Below are 19,579 nucleotides of genomic sequence, written 5' to 3'. Positions count from 1 at the left end.
AAGGGAGAACTTTGTAGAGTGGAGTTGATGGTTGGACTCGATGATCCCAAGGGTCTTTTCCAACCTAAATGATTCTATGATTCTGTGATTCAGATCTCATAACTGTCTCAGGGCACACAACCTGTTTTGCTTTTAGATGAAACAAACCAGGAAAATTTACCCCGTGAACAGCCCCAAATGCACTCCAGCTGCTGATGGGGGCTCAGTCCATGGCTACAAACTAGAGCCAGTCCTTAGTGAAGCCCCCCAAAATGTGCATGGTGTGGACACTGGTTCTTAATGTGCTCTGCAGACCTGATCCTGTTGTGGTGTACGACTCACAGATGTAGTAGATACAGTCTCCCTCTCTCTCTTACACAAACTCCAGCTACAGTTCTAGGCAATGAAGTGACCCTCATGTCCAACTCCTTCCAGTTGTCGTCTCTGGCAGCCTTTTTTCATCTCCTCAATTCCTGTGTTAGAAGGCAGCTTCTCCATAAGATGTTCCCTCTGCTCAGTTTCTTGTGTCTTAGTGAAACTGATTGACAGATGTTTGCCTCTTCTACAATTTTATTTTTAAAAAAAATACATAACCTTTGTATTAATAGCAGTCTTACTAACCGAAAACATAAATAACAAATTAATAATGATGAATTTGAATATAAGAAAAAGTTCTACACTCTAGTTTTAGTAGTTCCTCCTTATTTTTCCCCTCTTTTAGGAAAAGTGAAGTGGAAGAGAAAGAAAAAAAAAGAAATAATATGGGCAGGAAATGCACTTTCAGTCTTTATGTATGTGTAGATCCCTTTTATACCACAAAAAATAAAAAGCAATATTAAAAATGAGAAAGTGGTTAAAATACATTCTTTCTTTTACACTTTACCTAAAAGTAGGAAAGAGAAATTAACATTTGGAGAAAGATCTGATTTTTTTAAATTTTTTATTTTAAAAATCCATTTCAAAATAATGAACTTTTGGGTCTTTTCAAAATCATATTTTTCTAAATTTTTTAAGCTAAATATAAACAAGAGTAATTTGTTCACTTCATGTGTTCAACAAACCCTTTATTCAGTGAAGTGAACAAAATGAAATGGAAAGAAATGTGAAATTTTTTTTCTCTTCTTGTCTTTATTTTTTTCTGCCTAGAAAAACAATGCATGCTTTCAAGTAATCCAAATTAATCAGCTTTCTTTGGTGACTGTGTTCGGTAGACCAATTATCAGTGATTCAGGCTATCAGTGAGTAATGCACAAGATATAACTGGATTCAAGTTATCTGTTAACCTTTTCTCAGAGGATTTTGGTACCTGTAAACTTTTCCATCAGAAAACAAAAGGAAATATTGTGCTATTCTGAGCTCCAGCTGTTGAAAATGCTCGATAGTTTGAAAGATCAACAAGTTTGCACAAATCCAAATACAGAGCTTGTAAATGCTTCTGCAGACTGTGGTGAAAGTCAGAGCCCTTTGTTTGGCCTTGAATTGAAGCCAAACCCACGAGCTCTTCATACACTTCAAATTCTGTTGTTATTCTAGAAAGGAGAAAAAAAAAGCCCACAACATTTGAGCTGTAAATGTGCAATCAATAGTTTTGTCTGTCACTGGGGAGAACTAGAGTGATTTTTCTGCTACGTCCTTGAACTGGAATGCTATGTCATCAGGTGCATCTGTTACTCTTCATTGGATAGTCATTTGGCTCAAGCTCAAATTGGCAAACTTCTGAACTGATTCAGAACACCTTTTAAGTTTTGTTGCACCCATGTCTGGTTTTAAAAATCCCCATATGTGAAGAAAAAGCCTTCAAGTTTTTGATGCCTTCATGTTTTGAGTGAATTTTATGTCTTGCCTATTTCTTTCCCTCTGTTCATGCTTGATCATTGGCCTCTTGAATGGCTTCTTTTTAATATTTGAGAAACAAGGAGAAACATACATTGCTAATGGGCATATTCCTGAAATACTTAGCATCTCTGTGATTTTGCTTCGTGTTGCCTTTTCACAATATTTACCTCAAATATTTTTAAACCAAAAGATTTTTCCATTTAGCCCCTGAAAAATTAGACATGCCTGAGTTCTGCCATGCTTAACATATAAATATAAAATAGTATGGATGGGACTAGATGAGTTCCATTGACACCATAGGACCTGAGGATATCAAATGGAAACCAAGCGGGTTTCCCTTTGAAAATGAGGGTACTTCAGAAAACACGTAAAAGGAACAGCGGCAGAGAGAGACGGAGAAAAAGAGCCAATAAGAAAACCATAGAAGAGATTAAAAACAGCAACAAATGAAAGTACACTTCCTGCCCTTTGCAATGCTGTTGGCTCAGAGAGATGAATGCATGAACAAATAAATATTTCTTCATCTTTGCCTGTCTCTATATTCTGACCTCAGTTTTCCGGGTGCAAGTGTAAAGGAGACAAAACACACAGTTCTCCCTTCTTATTCCCAAGGGATATTGCTTTGATAGTACCTGCAAGCAAAGAGCAATGATCTCTTTATATTTTCATGAAAGACCCTCTTAACCAGTGCAGAACTGCGTTGTTTTGCACTCAAGCCTAATATTTTAAAAGCTATTTTATAAACTTATTAGATTAGTGAAAGAATCAAATAAAGTTCTGAAAATCAAAGTTCTCAAAGTGGGAATCTCCAGTACTCAGAGTTATTAGATTCCTTTTTTGACTGTGGCTACCCTCGTATGTGATGGTTTCAGTGATACTTGCAACAGTGTGGACCCTGATCTCAAAAAAATGAAAATAGCCAACAGTTTTACACCAGGCATTAAGTAAATTTCATATTGATACCAGCCTGTATCTGTCAGCTACCTTTCACTATCCTAATACCCTCATTTAAAAAAGTGAAGGTACAAATTTCCAGCTGAAGCACAATTTGAAGTAGTATGCTCTGCTAGGAGAGTTAAAAAATCCATGAAGATGAATCGTTTGAGAATTCCACGTAATAATTTTGAGAAAGGTAGAAAAATGTCATTGTCTGGAAGCATTAATGATCCTCATTTCAGACAGACCGAATAATCAAAGTTATCTTTCAGGAGAGGGAATAATATTTTTTTTCTTTAAACTTTTGCTGATGAGGGGATTTTTATTAACTGTTTTAAATTTATGTAATTCTGAAATAATTATTTTCGCTTCTTTGACAACACTTCATAGCTGTGTCCACTAAAATACCTGGAGAGCTCTAGTCATGTCCACTTATAAGCTAAAAGAGCTATTATTGTGGATGGAAATAACTAGGTGAAAACAACTAAGTGCCTTAGTAGACTTTCAAAATTCAGATTTTTTTTTTTAACTTCAAAAATTCAAGAACTGATACTAGCCTCTTGATCAAAGCAACCATCTTCCCTAGCCTATATTGAACCCGAATTTCAAAAAAAGTTCTCTCCAGTAATACGGATATTTGGACCACGATTCAAGATACAATCACTGTGGCCTTAGCGCAAACCTAAACAATAAGAGTATCGAAATTGTAAAGATGCTTCTTGATAACTGGTAACATAGATCAATGAAAGTAATGTGCATTTCTTTCTTTGCTATTATACATTCCTTTAGAAGTTATATAAATGCGTGTTATTTTTTTTCTTTTAACTGTCTTGTCAAAAAATTTTATTCCTTCCTAGTGGGAAGATTTGGAAATGGTTATGCATACTTTAACCTTTATGTGACCCCAGCTAGTGGGGTTTGAATGTCCCGATCTGTGCTGTCTTTAAGACAGTAATCCTACCTGTCTCTTCATGTGGAGGTGATCCTGGTACTAGGATCAGTGACAACTCGGTGACCTAGGTCACTGATTTCTCCTGAAATAAAACTGTGGCTACCAGTAAAGGAAATCTATCCCTCTCTTTTTGTTTAGTAGGTCCATTGGTAATAAAAATTGTACAACGATTAAAAGCAATGATTGTATCTGCTGTGCTCTGCATGGGTACCTCTTCATGCATTAGTAATACAGGTATTCAATAAAACCCTCATCTGCTTTCAGCTGACAATTGTTTAACTTTTCTTTACACAGAGGCTCATGTTCTTCTTGCAGTATGACAAAGCTTAATGGAGGTGTTGTGAAATGCTTTCATTGAAGATCTTCTTTAATTATAGATGTCCTGCGTGACAAGTTCTTCTTTAGCATATGTTTCTTCACTCCAAGAACATCAGTTTAAGTCAGTGATCAAAGTGTAGTTGAGAGAAATTCAGTATATTAATAAATCCAACCATGCTCTCCATGAACCTCCCCCTTCCCCTGAAATTCAGCACCAACTCACCTGAATCAATCAGCGTATTTAAAGGTGCCATTCATAGCAGGTACAGCCTGTTGAATCATCACAGAAATCAAAACTAAGTTCAAAACACTTTCTTACTACTTACTACACTCTACAAGAGTAGCTTGGCTACTCTTTCAATGTTTCTCTTAACTCTTCCCATTTCTGCAGCATACAAGATTATCTTCTGTGGAGAAAAAGTGAACCTTGTGTAACTGATCACTTGGACATTTAAAAATTTCAGTTCAAATACTATATAATGTATCTCTATTTATTTGACTGTTTGCAATCTGCTTTTCTTTCAGGGATTCAGAATGTGTTTTTTAAAACAGGTCAAATCCGAAAATCTTCTCTACATTTTTCACACAGCTATATTTAAACATATTTGAAGTCAGCATAGTTGTTTTTACAGTGTTTAGAAAGTTAAATCTCGAGTGTAGATACACTGAAAAATATTTAACCATGCGTATTCCAACTGAAAAAGGGTTATTCATTTACCATGTTAGACTCAACTAGGGAAAGCGTGACTTAAATGGATTGCACAAATCTGCATTTGTGCCCTACACTGGTATTACATAGGTGATTCATGTGAAAATGAGGGAATGACTATTCATATAACCTGAGTGAGAAAATAGTCCTGAGAGACTATTAAATTTCCTCTGCCTGTTTATATCAACAAGGTATCAGTTATAAAGTGAAAAGGAAGAAACATCCTCTTAAATACGGGTATGACTAGTTCGCATGTTAGAAAGGCTGTGTGGGGAATGATGGGAAATAATTACAGATGCAAAATACATGCTGGATCACTTTATCGCATAACATGGCTGAGCTTACATGTGGCTAGAAACTGATCTAGGTTTGGGAATTGTTTTGGGTTTTGTTTCCATTACTTTGCAGCTTGTAGTGCTGACAGTAAGCTTTGCAGAATGTCACAAAAGGTCAGTGGTGGAGTTAGCCTTCAGCCGTAACTGTATCTTAACTATGATGTAGAGGTTGCAGAAACATGTAAATACAATTTTTAATCACAATATAATTTTATTACCTCTCTGGCTATTAGGAGTCAAATGTATTACCTACAGATGTTTACACTTCTCACCTTAGAAGTTATATGTGTTGCAGCCACTAAATACACTGTTTTGAAAGTTCTTGTATGCTTATTATATGCCTCAAACCCCAGAGTTATATTGTACTCCTACAAGAGTCTGAAGTCCTCATATCAGTCCAGTTAAAGACTTAAGTTTTGAAGCCCAGTCCCAGATTATGCCAAATTTTTGAATGATAATGACACTGAATTCCCTGTATGCTGCACCTGTAAGATATACATTCTGTTCTGAGCAGTGTCGGCTTGACAGTAAAAAAAAAAAAAAAAGGACTTCCAATGCAAATTTATTTTTAATTTCATTTATATGCTTAATTTTCAATACAATTACATTTAAGTGCTTGCCAACAAAGCACTTGAATAGAAAAAGTTGCAAGGCAGTTACGAAAAAGATTATTTCGCATTTACTCAGTTAAATTCTTACAGGACATATTGTGAATTCATGGGTATAAAAAGCCCTCATATTTATTGATCACATTTGTATAAATGAATCACAGACTTATATGAAAATAAAGTATTAGGAAGTTTAATATAATTGTACAAAAGCTGAAAGGAACTAACTTAACTGGGGAAAGATTTTTTATTCTCTCAAATAGCAGAGAATATCCTTACTTGGTATAAATTGGTACTGCTTAGCTGACTTCAGTAGACGTATACAGATTTCCAAAACTGATGCTGCTGTGGACTAACATGTTAAAAGACAAGATACCTTTAACAAACATTTGATATATTTTAACATAAGCTATTTTAACTTTAGCAGGATGTATTCCGTCTTGTCATTAAGAGACAGCTTGAAAGACAGCTTTCCTGTCCAATGGAAATTCCAGTAACTGAACATTTTTAATAATGTTTCCCACAAAATAAAAAGCTGAGAAAAAAAATCAAGCCTTTTTACAGATTAAAAGGCTGTGAGAAAATTCAAATCAGAAATGCTGAGATGTTTGTTTGCAATATTTTTTTATTTACACAGCATTTTTCTTCATGCCTGAGCTGAAACACTTTCAAAAAACAGACGTAATATCCTCAGGAACAAGTATATGTGGTCAAGGGCAACTGTTCAATTTTGGGTGGGAATATGGGTAAACTGGAGGAGGTCCAAAGGGCAATTTCTTTTACAAGATCCTAAACAGACTTTAGCACTCATGAGGGTTTTTTCCTCTGTTGTTTTTATAAACTCAGGTTATTCCCCTTTCTAAGCGAAACACAGTTTTTAAACTTAAGCTTGGGCCTTAGGTCTTAAGAACTTTATTACTCCTTTGCCCATTTCATTCCCTTTTATGCACCTCTTATGTCTAAAACCTTTAAATTTTACTCCTTCTGACAAGCAACTTTAGGAAAGAATTACTGCATTTTGTCTAATTTTTTTTTCTTTGCTAGTCCTTCCTCAAGGTAGTTTAGTGTAATCGGGTAGAGAAAGAATAGGCTAGGTTTACCTAATTTGGAAGTGAAGTCAGAAGAGGGGTTACCAAATGGGGTATAAATGGGGGGGTTGTAGACAATATAGTTAATCAGACCTCTTGAACCATTCTTTTCCATTGATTAAAAATCTCATGTCTTTTCCACGAATAGTTTTCCGTCCTATACTGGCAACAGACCTCGGTTTGATCACAGGATCTGTTTGAGTCCATCCTGCTTAACCAGATAAAGTTTAAGTACTTCAGCTAATCAAGTTTTCTAGACTGTGTCTGTAATAAGGGAGGAAGAGAGATACATCTCCAGAGGTAAAATCATACCAAACTCAGGTGGAATGTCTAAAACTTTTGTGTGTAGATGCCTTTTAGTTGGATTAACAACAGTGAAGGCTATCTCTAACTTTTATAGAGCTACAGTTGGGCCGATGAGCACATATACTGATTAAATGTAGGAATCACAAGGTAACACTACAAAAAAATTAAACATTCTTTGATTTGAAGCGAAAATGTCCTGTGTTAACATCTCCAAATGCCATACTTCTCTCTTGCTCCTCTTTGTCCCAAATAAGACAGGAGAATGCTAACATTTCATATTTCCCATGAACTATATATAATATATATGAAATTTTATGTTGTGCCTTGCATTTTAAGAAACAAGATTAATTAAAGTAATAAATTAAAGTTACTTTTTAGTGACATACTTCACAGAATTATGTTTAGTCATCATAATGCTTATTTTTCTCTGAGTAGACATTTTTTTCTAAGACAAATCCAGTTGAGTTATATTTTAATTCTTCTGGTGGATTAGCAAAGTTAAGGTAGTTTGCATACTTTAACTACATATTTTGAGTGTTGGAAGGGATTTCAGCTGTAACTTTTATAATGAATAATTGTAAAACTCGATCCTTTCACTCTTGCAGTGAATTTAGTTTGATAGTTTCATTTTTCAGTTCCCTGTATACTATGCCAATATGTTGGCTTTAAAAAAACAAAATCTCTCTATGTCTCCCCTCAGTTTTATATCAGTGTAGACCCAGTGAATGTAGGGGAGAGATATTTTGGCTCTAAAGAAATGAAAAAAAAATTATTTATTTGTGTGTTGACTCCAGAATTTAAGTCTTTGAAATTCATTCAGTATATTGCAGTAGGAAGTCAGATCTCTCTCCGTCCTCTGTATTTCTAGTGTTCGATTGTAAACAGCAGCATCCTGATATGCCCTGACAGTTTTCAGCACAAAGTCCAAACATCTGAAAGAATAAGTACTTTATGTTATGCATAGGTTTTTGTTGTTTGTGTTTTTCATATTTCTTATGTCTGATAGTTATATTAATACTAATGTGTTAACTTCAAAGGAAAAAGTGCTATTTTAATAATATTTAATGTGGATAATTAGCTTACTTAGCACCACAATATTAGGAAATTTAGTGAGTGATTTGTTTGTATGTGTTGATTACAAATTTAAATATTTTTCCTTGCAGCTCAAATGCTTTATTAAAGCTGCTCTACATTTTTTCCAAGTTTCATTTTATTTTGTTTGATGAGCAATTATTACTTCTAATGCACTTGCAAAATGTTGTCATTAAATACATGATGAAAATATTGTATCTGCTTTGATGTAGCGTTTGATTCCTCAGCTGAAGAATCACCTTCTAAATGTGTTAAACTATATGTACTTAATGCAAGAGAAAAATGTAAATATGGACAAGAAAGAAGGATTGACTGTCTAAAATGGAATAAAAAGATGCTTACTTATTTTACACGTAAAAGCATTAGCACAGATTAGTATTTAAATACTTTGGGTCTGATTTAGATGGAACTGTGTGCAAGAAAGCTTTAATGGTTTAATGATACATCTTTTCCATGAATGACTTTTTTCCTTGACAACTGTGTTCTATACTTGCATGACAAACTCCAGCGTATGTAGTCATGATAAATTGCTTATGCACATGAACACCTAAATCCTTCTGAAAATTAGTCAGTGTGAACAAAAAAATGCTGGGTGTTACACAGAGTGAACCCTCTGACACATTTCTCTGAAGAAGAAATGTCTTAATACGGGAAAGGCTGCAATTGTCTTCAGTTCCATCTTTGTTTATATTCTTACTCTTTTCCAGTTTCAAAAAGATGGCTAATAGGTTTTTTTGTTTTCCACAGAACACACTGGTAATGACAGCGTTCTTTTAAATCTAAAAATAGAGGTCTTCTATGGACAGTTGGTTTCCTTTTACACTCTCCTGCAGTCTGTTTCTTCTTTCACTCCCCTTCCTTTCCTTCACAATTGTGAAAAGTCTCGGAGTGAATGCTTTCAGTATTTTTATTTTTTCTCGATAAAATAAATACTTTTCAGAAAGTCGATCCCTCTTGTCTTTTGATTTTTCTTGTACCTTTTTACGCTTCTATTTCGTTTCCTTCAGCTAAGAGCAGAGTACTCTTCCCCTTATATTCAGTCAGCTTGCTGCAGAGCAGCAGAAGTGGTCCACCAATGCCACTGATAGGCTGAAGACACTGTAAGAACAAGTTTCTCTCCCTCAGTGGAATGAGAGGACTCTTCCCCTAAAAAGCCCAAAAGGCTTTCGAAGTCCAAAAGCAATATTTTTTATGAAGAAGAATGACAGCAGGCCCATTTTAAAAATTGAGAAAACTCAGCAGAAAGCAAAAGGTTTGGAATGAAATCTTGCTTTGCCCCCTGTATCCTTGCAGGGCAGGTTCTTGCTTGCAGGCCTGCTTTCACTCAACTCAGGGGCTTTCCGAGCTGTGGCAAATTCTGCATTATTCCTTCTGTCCCTAGGAAGCCTCTTTTTCTGTCACTCCTAGGAATGCGTTTGCTCCCTTTTCCTCTCAGAGGTATCTCAGTCGTTTCTTATGCTGCACTCAAAGCTTCTCATGACTCTCTCAGCCTTCTCCTCTTCCGGGAGCATAAGTTGCATCAAGGATAAGCAGGATCCATCCCTGCCATCAAATGTGATCTGACATAATGATTTCCTTTTTTAAGGGGTTGTAACATGCAAATTAAGAATAAATTCATCAAACAGATGCGCTTCCTCACACATAACTTGCAATAATAATATTAAGCATGTTAATTATTAGTGGAGGAATAACTTTAAAATACAGTATGCAACCCATGGTGATTGCCTTCCACATGGTCTGCCTCACCATTTGTGTCCTGAGTACTAACAGAGAGGCAAGCTTTCAGGAACAGCTTGAATAAAAAGGGATAAGGAGTTCAGAAGAAAGAAGGAAATCTTTTAAGTAGTTTTTGTTTGTTCTTGAGTCAATGAATATTCCTCACTGCTTCAACTGCTTAAAATATTTCTAAGAAATTACTTGCATTATACTGGAATTATTTTTCACTGTTTGTATTCTACCTTAGAGACAAGGAAGCCTTTTGCTACCAATTTGTTTCAACAAATTGCAACCTACAGGACCAAGTACTTCAGTTGCTGGGTGTGATGGGCTATCTAAATCACATGACATTGTTTATCCTCCTTGCCAGACAAAATGTAAAGCCTGACAAGCAGAAAATCTTAAATACTAAAAAGCAAACTTCTGTAGATTCCTCTTGAGCCTGTGAGTGGGGTGAAGAGGTCCAGAGCCTGGAAGTTCCCTGCCTTCACCTTTGAAGTCAATGCATCAGAAAAAACAAAGTCCTGTTTTTCTCCAGCTAGGTTTTATTATAGTATAGTCTGGTCTGGTCGCATAGCAGGTAGCTCCTTCCTCCACTCTTTGCTTCCCGTACAGCAGCTTCAGTGCTTTCCTGGATTCAACCAACTGCACAATCTCCCATTGTGTTCTCCCAGATTTAGCTCTGCTCCCTGCTTCTCCTTGGCCTCTTCTTTCAAGTCTTCCAGCTCCAACAGTGTGGCAGACCCTGTACTAGACCGTGTGTCTCCACCTTGCTTCCTATAGCCAGTGCTAGGAAGTCATCTTCTTTTTGCTGCCCAGCCACAGCACATTTAACAAAACGGATAATCCTTGATATTTACAAAGTAAACATAAGCCGAACAGTTCTGCCTTTCATTAGAGATGCATTTATGTAAGGTAGTAGAAAGAATATTAATTGCAACTGTAAAATCTGGGGGGTTTTCCACATACTTCTGTTTAACTCTTTTCTGAAATACAGGTCAGAGTTTTCTCTTTTCAGCACATTTTGGAAAGGATTCAGAATTAAGCCTCAAGATTAGTGTATGTAAAACCACACAAAGTGGATGTTGCCAGTTCCCAGGCATATCATACACAGACTGTATTAACAATAGCAATCAAAGGGGTATATGGAACTGTAATTAATATAGGACATTGTGAACAGTATAAGATACGTTATGGATATATTTTAAATAAAAGTTCTCAAGCTACAGATGTTCTAGACTGTCCACGTTAAATATTTTAAAGGCCAGTGTTTCAGTGTAAAAGCCTGTGGAAGAAATCACAGGGGCAGAAAAAAAAGGAGGGCAAGTTCTAAAATGATAGGGAGCTGCTGAGATGCAATTAAGTTCTGTAAAATTCAGAAAGCAAGAATAAAATCTGAAAATCTGATACAGAAGACAGAGGCATGACATGAGATATGCAACAAAGGCTCTCATATTGCAGTTCCTAAAAGAACTCAACTCTTGGTATACATGGTGTTTATTTGGTTCTGTATATTAAATGAGTAGTAACTACAGTCCTTTCTAATGTAGACAACAGTGGCACAACAAGAGCAGTCGTATCTGAAAATTCAGTACATGCCTGTTGTTTCCCATGATTTCCATGTTCTTTTCTGATTAACTGCTCTCTTTCCTCTATATATGAATGGAATTTACTCTTTCTAGACCAATGGCACTGTCAAAACAACAACTGTTTGAGTGTGCTACTCAGATTACTCTTTACCAGGGTATGACTGTGAAACACATTGGAGGTGTGTTGGTGTTGTGACACGACATGTTGCTGCTAACTCTAAGGAGTACAGACACACATACAAGTTTTAGTGGTTACTGAATCTTCCACAGAAGTCTTGTAGTGACCCATGGTATGTAACATGAATGCTAATGCATGCTGAAGTTTGTGCTGCTATTTTGCCAGTGTTGTTATCCACATCAGCTACCAGTATATTACACATTAACAGTGATGTATCTTCATCACATAGTTAATCATAACTAGCCTAAGAGAAGTGGAGAGTCATTCTTGCAATCAGTCAAGTAACTTCACCCACAGCTGTCCTTCACTAGGCTATCTATGGGTTCCTTTCAGTGTGTTAAAATGGATGGATTCACAGGTTTCTCTACCTGGTCTCACACAGAGCTACTGTCAGTGATAGTGTTACGAGGAAAATATTTGTAAAAGTAACAACTAAATGGAACAAGTGTTATTAATGCAGAAGGTTTTAAAGATGAATGAAAGCAGCATCTGGCAGCAAGAGCATTGTTAGATCTGAAAACTGTAAGAAGATTTCTAAAAAATTCACTGATTTTTCTCCTTTTCCATGTCTTGATTATCCATTAAATATGCTGTTTTGCCAGGATGCGTGTCTGTCTGGTCTCACTTCATAGCCTGTACCTGAAGGTTGGTGTCACATGGTCTAAATCAATTCAGAAGAGGGAAAGTCTCAGACAGGAAAATACAGTGCGGGAATTTGTTGTTGGATGCTTGGGAGGATTATCAGCTGCCAGGCAAAATAGTCTGAGTTTTACAAGCAAAGTAGGCAAGCTGCCAACTCATCCCAAAGTGAAAACCAAGCTCCAGCCTATTCTCTTGCTCTGTCTCCTCCACTGATTGTAGAGTACGATCGAACACTGGCTAAAGGCTTCGCTGTAAGCAATCACTAAACGATACATCATTGCAGATATGATCTAGCTGAATTGATTTGTTCATGATTTATTAATTCATAATAAGTAAATCTCTTAATCATTCTAACCTACAATGCTCCAGTTTGCATCATGGAGCAGTCTTAAAATGCATAACTAGATTCCTTTTCATGAAAATTAGACTGGGAAACACACTGCAGAAGCTCACCTAGGATTTTCCAGCTGGTAAAATTATTCCATTAAATTGAACTAGAACTAGCCCAAAGTAAGAGCTTAAAATGCAGAGAGTGTGGATTTTCAAGCCTGACTCCACCTGTTTGCTCCTTTTGCACCACAGGACTGACTAATGGCGGCATTTCAGGTTCATTTTCATTAGAATAAATTGAATTTCTATCTGTGACAATTTTATGGATAACATTTCACACCGGCTGTTCTAATATTTCTTCCAAGGCATTGTGTCAGGCCTTGGGCTGACATATTATTTGGGCTATTTTTACCCCTTTAGAATATTGATGCAGCATTGGTTCTGCTCTTGTTCAACATTTAAGGCAACACTAAACATGGAAAGAGTATTCTTCAGTCAACCCGATGAAGCTCTTGTCCAAGCTGCTTGCCCCTGCTTTCGTTGCAGTCTCTGAATCCTCAGTCTGGATGAGGCACATGTTGTTCAGCTGTGTTACAAATACAGAAGAGCTCTGGAGTAGACAGAGCTCATCCAAGAGCTAGCTAAAGACAGACCTCTGCCTTTTGATTGGTGAGAAGCCAAAAAGTAGCTAGGATACATGGGACAATCTGAAAGTATCATATGTTTATTTAGGATCTAATATGGCTGGCTCGGAATGACCTGGGCACATTGTGTTGGAAGAGAACACATAAGGACAATGGTTCCAAATGAGAAGGGAAAGGGAACATAAGACATAAATCTGTGTGAAGCCAGAGTTCACTAGTTTCACAAACTCACAGAATAGCTTGTTTAATAGAAATTAGTATTTTCTTTTCCTCAAGTTTCTAATACAAGTATACAGGCCACTTATAAATTCCTTTTACATTCCTATACCTTTGAATTTAAACCACATCTCTGAATTTTCCTACCTCTTCTGGTATTAGCTTAAGCTGTTCACCCCAAATAATCTGTCATCCTTAGGCTTGATCTCTTCTGGTGAACTAAAGCCCCATCACAATTGTTTCAGGATTTCAAAAGTTTTACCCCCTTGCTCTACAAAAATTGCTTACTGTGAGTGTTTCTTGAGTAGTGGAGTCTACCTTCTCCATCAACGATATATTTCTAGATGTGTTAGATTACAATGAAGGTTCTTCATCTGCTTTCATTTGGCATTTGCTTCTATTTGCCTTTTTTTTTTTATCCCCAAAGTAATCTCTGCATATTTTCTAAAGATGCCCTCCTGAGAATCAAGAAATTCATTGCATTGCCTTAGCTCTGTAGCATTCTTTTTAACGTATAGAATTTAATCAGCAGCTGCCTAATCCTTCTTTAGATTTATCTACCTCCAGTGTTTCCAGCTTGTGCGACTAACAAAGTTTTTGTAGTCAATCTTGTCTGCACTTTGTACACTTGGTTGCTAAACTTGGTTATCAATTGATGCAGAACGTAACGTAAATGCCTTGAGTAGCTGGTTTCTAATACTTTGGTACATCAAAGCAGTACAAAGAAGGATGACATTTGACCATATACCTTCTGCTAGGAAGTTACATAATTTTTTCAGCTGCTGTCCATCTTCCTGGCTGGAGAAAAGGAACAGCAGAAAGGTTTGTCAGGAACAAGAAGGTAGAATAAATGGAAGAAAATCTACTGTACTCACTTACAGTAATAGTTTGTTCTCTCATTAGAACTGATACAACTTGTAATAATCTTTAAAATGTTCAGAATATTCTTTGGATGAATAATGAGTTAGGAAACTGAAAACTGGAGCTTTCTTCAGTTTCATCCAATGAAAACTACATTGTGTGCCTAAGACCTTGTAGATTCTGGACATGGACATGGAAATACATATATATGTGTATATATATCTGTAGAGTGTACACACAGAGAATGTAATAAGTGATGGTTTTAAAGTTCTGGATCTTCACATGGGCACCTGAAACATTCAGGTATTGGGCTACATTAAACATTGGAACAAAGGAGCATGACTACCTCAGCTGCACCACTGACGTTTTTTAATGGTTGTTTTTACTGTCTGGTCTAATCTTATTTGATACTTTCAACAACACTTTAAAGACTCCTTTGTAGAAGTTTCAAATCTTGCATCTGGGTAACTTACTGAAAATGTAACCTGACAGTGGAGTGGAATCTGTCTTAGCTTCTTTTCGTAAAGGGATCAATAGCACTTTACACCTAATCTTTATTTCAGCTTTTAGGCTTTTAATGCATCATTTGCTCCCTTTTGACACATAGGGAGAAAAAAAGTGCTACAAAACAACAATATAATTTTTCCTTCAATATAATTGACAGGAAACTTTTTCTTTAGCTCTGTGGAAAGAAAAGTCTAAGAGTTAGGGTCACAGAAAACATTTATTTTTTTTTCAGAAGGCTGGGCAAAGGAAATGCCTTTTCAATCAATATAAAGCTAGTCAATCAGAGAAAAAGACAAAACCCGAAAAACAGTACAGAGGAAATTGAAGGGCCTTTTGCACTCTATGCACAAGGGTGAAGAAAGCATTTTCCCTAGACTATGCATGAGCAACTGCTCTGCTAGTTGGCTTCCCCCATCTGAATCAGCAGGAGCCAACATGGGGAGAAAGGGAGACAAAAGATGCTGTGGGTCATTGAGTTAACCAGGCTTGTCATCATTAAAGACTTCTGTTTAGGGTCTTCCTCTGTTCCTGCATGCCACCCTGACCACAGTGGAAGGGATGCTTGACATTTGAACTACGAAAGGAAGTCATGGTCTGGGAATTTTTGTCAAATAAAGGAGTCATAGTGAATATTTTATTCAAACACGTTCTAGCTTTCCACTAGGCCTGTTAGAGAGAAGACTTTTTTCTTTTTTTTTTTTAATTATGTGAATGTATATGAGGATAGGAATGTCTCTAATTATTCACATTACAAACATACCTAGGTGGGGCCTCTCAGTTACTTAGCACACTTTGGCAGCTTGCAACACAAGGAGACACTGTTAAATTTGTGACTGGGGAAGTCAAAATTTTCCTCATAATTAGGAACAAACTTGAAGGCAAGAAGCCGCCAGTACCATTTCATCAGGAGACAGCTAGCTGAGCATATTATCAGGTGCAGCTAAAACTACCCAACCTCTGAACTATGTGATGTTTCTTAATTTCATTTAGGTTTTAGTTTATTATTTTCAAATACAAGAAAGTCAAAGGATTAAGTCAAAGAACAGAGATAAGAAATAACACAGCATCACAGCAGCTATGTGAGAAAATGAGTCGTGCTAGAGACAAATGAGACAATCTCTATCACTGCTGAAACAATGTAACTAGCATTTTTTGGATGCTTGTTTGAATTTTTATGGGATTTTTGGTTTACTCATATGGTAATAGGATCCAAGGAATTGAAATTTATGGTCCCCGTTCTGTACCTTTCACATAATTTTGTGTGATAAAGATGGTTTTCAACCATCATTCCTGCAGGGCTGGTTTATTTCCCCGGTAGTCAGACTTGGAATGCTTAATGACATGGGTCTGGAATTAGAGATTATGGAAAAAGTGGATTGCTCTTAAGTACGGCAGACTTGTTTTCCTCACAGATTTTGAGGGTAATCTGGCACTCCTTAAGTATCAGCTTCATCTCTACTTTGCAGATATCAGTCAATTGTCACCTTTCTCATTCAAGTATCGAGGAGATGGGCTAAACCACCAATTCAGACCAGGGCAGCTATACTTTCCCCTAACCGACATACTTATGTCGGTGTACCCATTCAGATGGACTATACTCCTGCACCATTCCACTACAGCTTCCACTTTCACACTGCAGAGCCTGCAGGTGTTACGTATCTGGAGTACATAGGCTTTTCACTGGTACCATTCAACAGGGGGCTGCACGCTTGGCCTGCATCTCCTTTAGTACAGCTTCTCAGGCCCTATGGCAACGTGCATCAAGGCACAGACTGCGGAAAGAGAGCTTTTATAAAATGCTTCTATGCAACAAGGCATTTTCCTCTACGAAGAAGAAATGTGTTTCTTTTTACTGCTCACAAGCTAATAGGAAGGTGAATTGTGGGCAGCCGGGTAAGAGTTACCTCTGAAAGCCACCTCAGCTGGTGCTTCTCATACACAGTGAGCAATGATTTCAACTTTCGCGTTATAGTTAAAGTCTTTAGAAATATGCATGGCTGCTTAAAGCAACTTCACTAACAGGGAAAGGAAACATCGTACACCACAAAATGGTTTTTTTTTTCAGTTACCTCAGTTAATTGGAAAACTTAGGAAAGTTCAGGAAAAGGTTATGCAAACACTGATTAACCCTCTATCCACTCACAGGACATTGTGTCCTGGATTAATTTGCTGAGGAGAAAAGACTGAATGAAACCTCAGAGAATTCACCCAATTTTATTTAATCTATGAAGTAGAATTGAAGAATGCCAGATAAGATACAAGTAAGAACATGAACTAATATAGATTTCAGTATAGGAATGGGGAATATGACCCAGAAAGGGCAAAGTTAAGAATATTTATGCCAGAACTGTCTAGCTTAATGCAAAATCAGATAAAAGGTGTAATTTTAAATACATTACTAAGGAAGAGGTGAGAGGTTAAATGGTGCAGTTAATAAATGTAAATAAGCAAACCAAGGAAACTGAAGTTGAGTTCATGAATCCTGATTTAAGCCAATACTTTCAAAGGTGCCTGATGGGGACACTCTGTAGTCATGACCATTTATTTGAAGCTGATCATCTCAGTCTATCCAAAGCACTTAAAACTCTTAATATCAGATCCTAAACAAACAGGTCAATGCCAGAAGTACAAGAACCTGTTGCCCACCCTTACAGTAAACCTAAGATATTAGGTGCTCAAATCCCTTAAAACATAGGTGTCTAATACGAGAATCTAATCCAAGACTGCTGGCATACAAGAAATGTTGCAAGATTGTTATGAGTGATCTACAAGACTCGCATCTCCTCATTCTTCACAGGGGACTGAGACTACCATGAGAGGGAGAAGGTGGATCAGAAAATAAATGTTCTGCACGAATCTGGAAAAACTGCAACTGTTATAATCTGACTAAAGCAGCGCTCTCCTGCCTGAAAAGTAAAGGTGGGGCAGGGGCCATACAGGGCATAACCTTTGTGTTTGTATGTTTCAGTTCTTCCCCAAAAGAGAAAGATTTGAAAGTACAGATGTTAGATCAGTCATTAGGTTGTTTGGTTCTCTAGATCACCAACAAAAGTTGTGCTATGAGTTATGAAGATGAGAAGCTTATTATACAAGCCTACAAAGCACCAGGGCATTGTAAATCCAGCATTATTGGGAACTAGTATTGTTTGCATGAGACCTGTTGTGTGAATGATCAGAGACCTCCAGGCTGTTCCTGAGCCAGCACTTCTTCACAGTTCCTCCTTGCCTCTTCCCTGCCTCTGGGGTTTAGGGAAGAGGAGAGTCTTGCCTTTCCTTAGAGCACCGCAGCTGCCTGGGAGGACCTTGTCCAGGCTGCACAGGAAAGAACATTTCATCCATCAAGTACTTGTGCACTATTTCTGCACGTTAACAAAGATTTTTTCATTGCCATTTTTCACCTACCATTGTAGATAATATCATGAATCGGAAAGATTTTTTAAAGGACTGCAGTCCAACCTTCTTCTATGAGTCCACAAACCACAGCGCTAACCACAAGGACAAGAGTATAAAGAACCGAGAAGTAATTTCCACAGAAAGAAACAATTTCTCCAAATGACTTTTGATAAATAACATTTTATTTCCTGCAAGTATAGGTCCTAGAATGCATTCTGACTACATCCAGGTACTTGAAAACTGCATACACAGATGTTTCTGTGTGCACAAAAAGAGGGTCTTTTAGGAAAATGCATCTTTATGTTTCTACAGTCTCTATAATTGATACTGTTCAGACTCCTTTCTTAAGAGTAGTAAACATTTTCTGTATCATTAAGTGATTTATAGGCTTTACCATTGTTGATAAAGATGTTTGTGAATTAAAATCCATGCTTTTGATGTTTCTAGACAGAGTAGGTCCTGAACTTCACTGTTTATATAATTACATTTTAAAGCATTATCTTTTGAAGCCATGTGTTATTTCTTTAAATAAACTGATCAAAAAGGAAACAAACTCTTCCAGGACAAAAAGTACAGAAAATAGATAGACTAGCAATCGTAAAACAAAAGTTATTTTTTTCCAACTCTAAACAATTAAAATTGCTGTAATAACTTGTCATTAAGTAGAACATACATTAAAAGAGGTGTCAGATTCTCAGTGGTAAAAAGCATTCTTTCCACCATGAAGTCATATGAGACAATGATTGTTGTCATCTAATTGATCCCATACCCTACCTCCTTAAATACTTTTTGCATTTGAAATTATAATTTATTAATAGTGTATAACTAGATTTTTTTGTGTGTATCATCTTACATATTTCATCAATAATGGTGGATTTTGAAAAAATAAGAGTAGATAGGTAGACTCTAGAACTTCCCATTACTCGAGTTGTGTAGTGAGGCAATGTACTAGTTGGCAAAATTATAATTTAAATAATAAATGAGAATCAGAATCACTTTCCTGAGAATCAGCAGTTTAGCTATTCATTAAGAGGGAACATGATCAGGCCAAAAACTACAGCAAAATTTAGCAACACCATTGCCATGGGAAGTCTGGGAACTAACAGGGAGTTGCAGGAGCTGATTTTCAAATGGATGCTGGAACATCGGTGGACCAAAATAGACTATACGTGTCCATGTGAGAAAAAACGAATCTATTTCCAGATCAGCTCTCTTCAATCGAGAAATTTTGTTATAAACTTCAGTGGCAGCTGTTTACCTTACCAGTTCAATGTGGGGATAACATAGAGGAAGTTGGAGAGAAGCTCACTAGAAGAAGAGGCAGCCACAGAATAGGGAGGTATG

The sequence above is a fragment of the Chroicocephalus ridibundus genome, chromosome 2 (genome assembly GCF_963924245.1).
Source record: "Chroicocephalus ridibundus chromosome 2, bChrRid1.1, whole genome shotgun sequence".
NCBI lineage: Eukaryota > Metazoa > Chordata > Aves > Charadriiformes > Laridae > Chroicocephalus > Chroicocephalus ridibundus.
The sequence above is the reverse complement of the archived record's forward strand: the minus strand, read 5'-3'. Positions refer to the sequence as shown.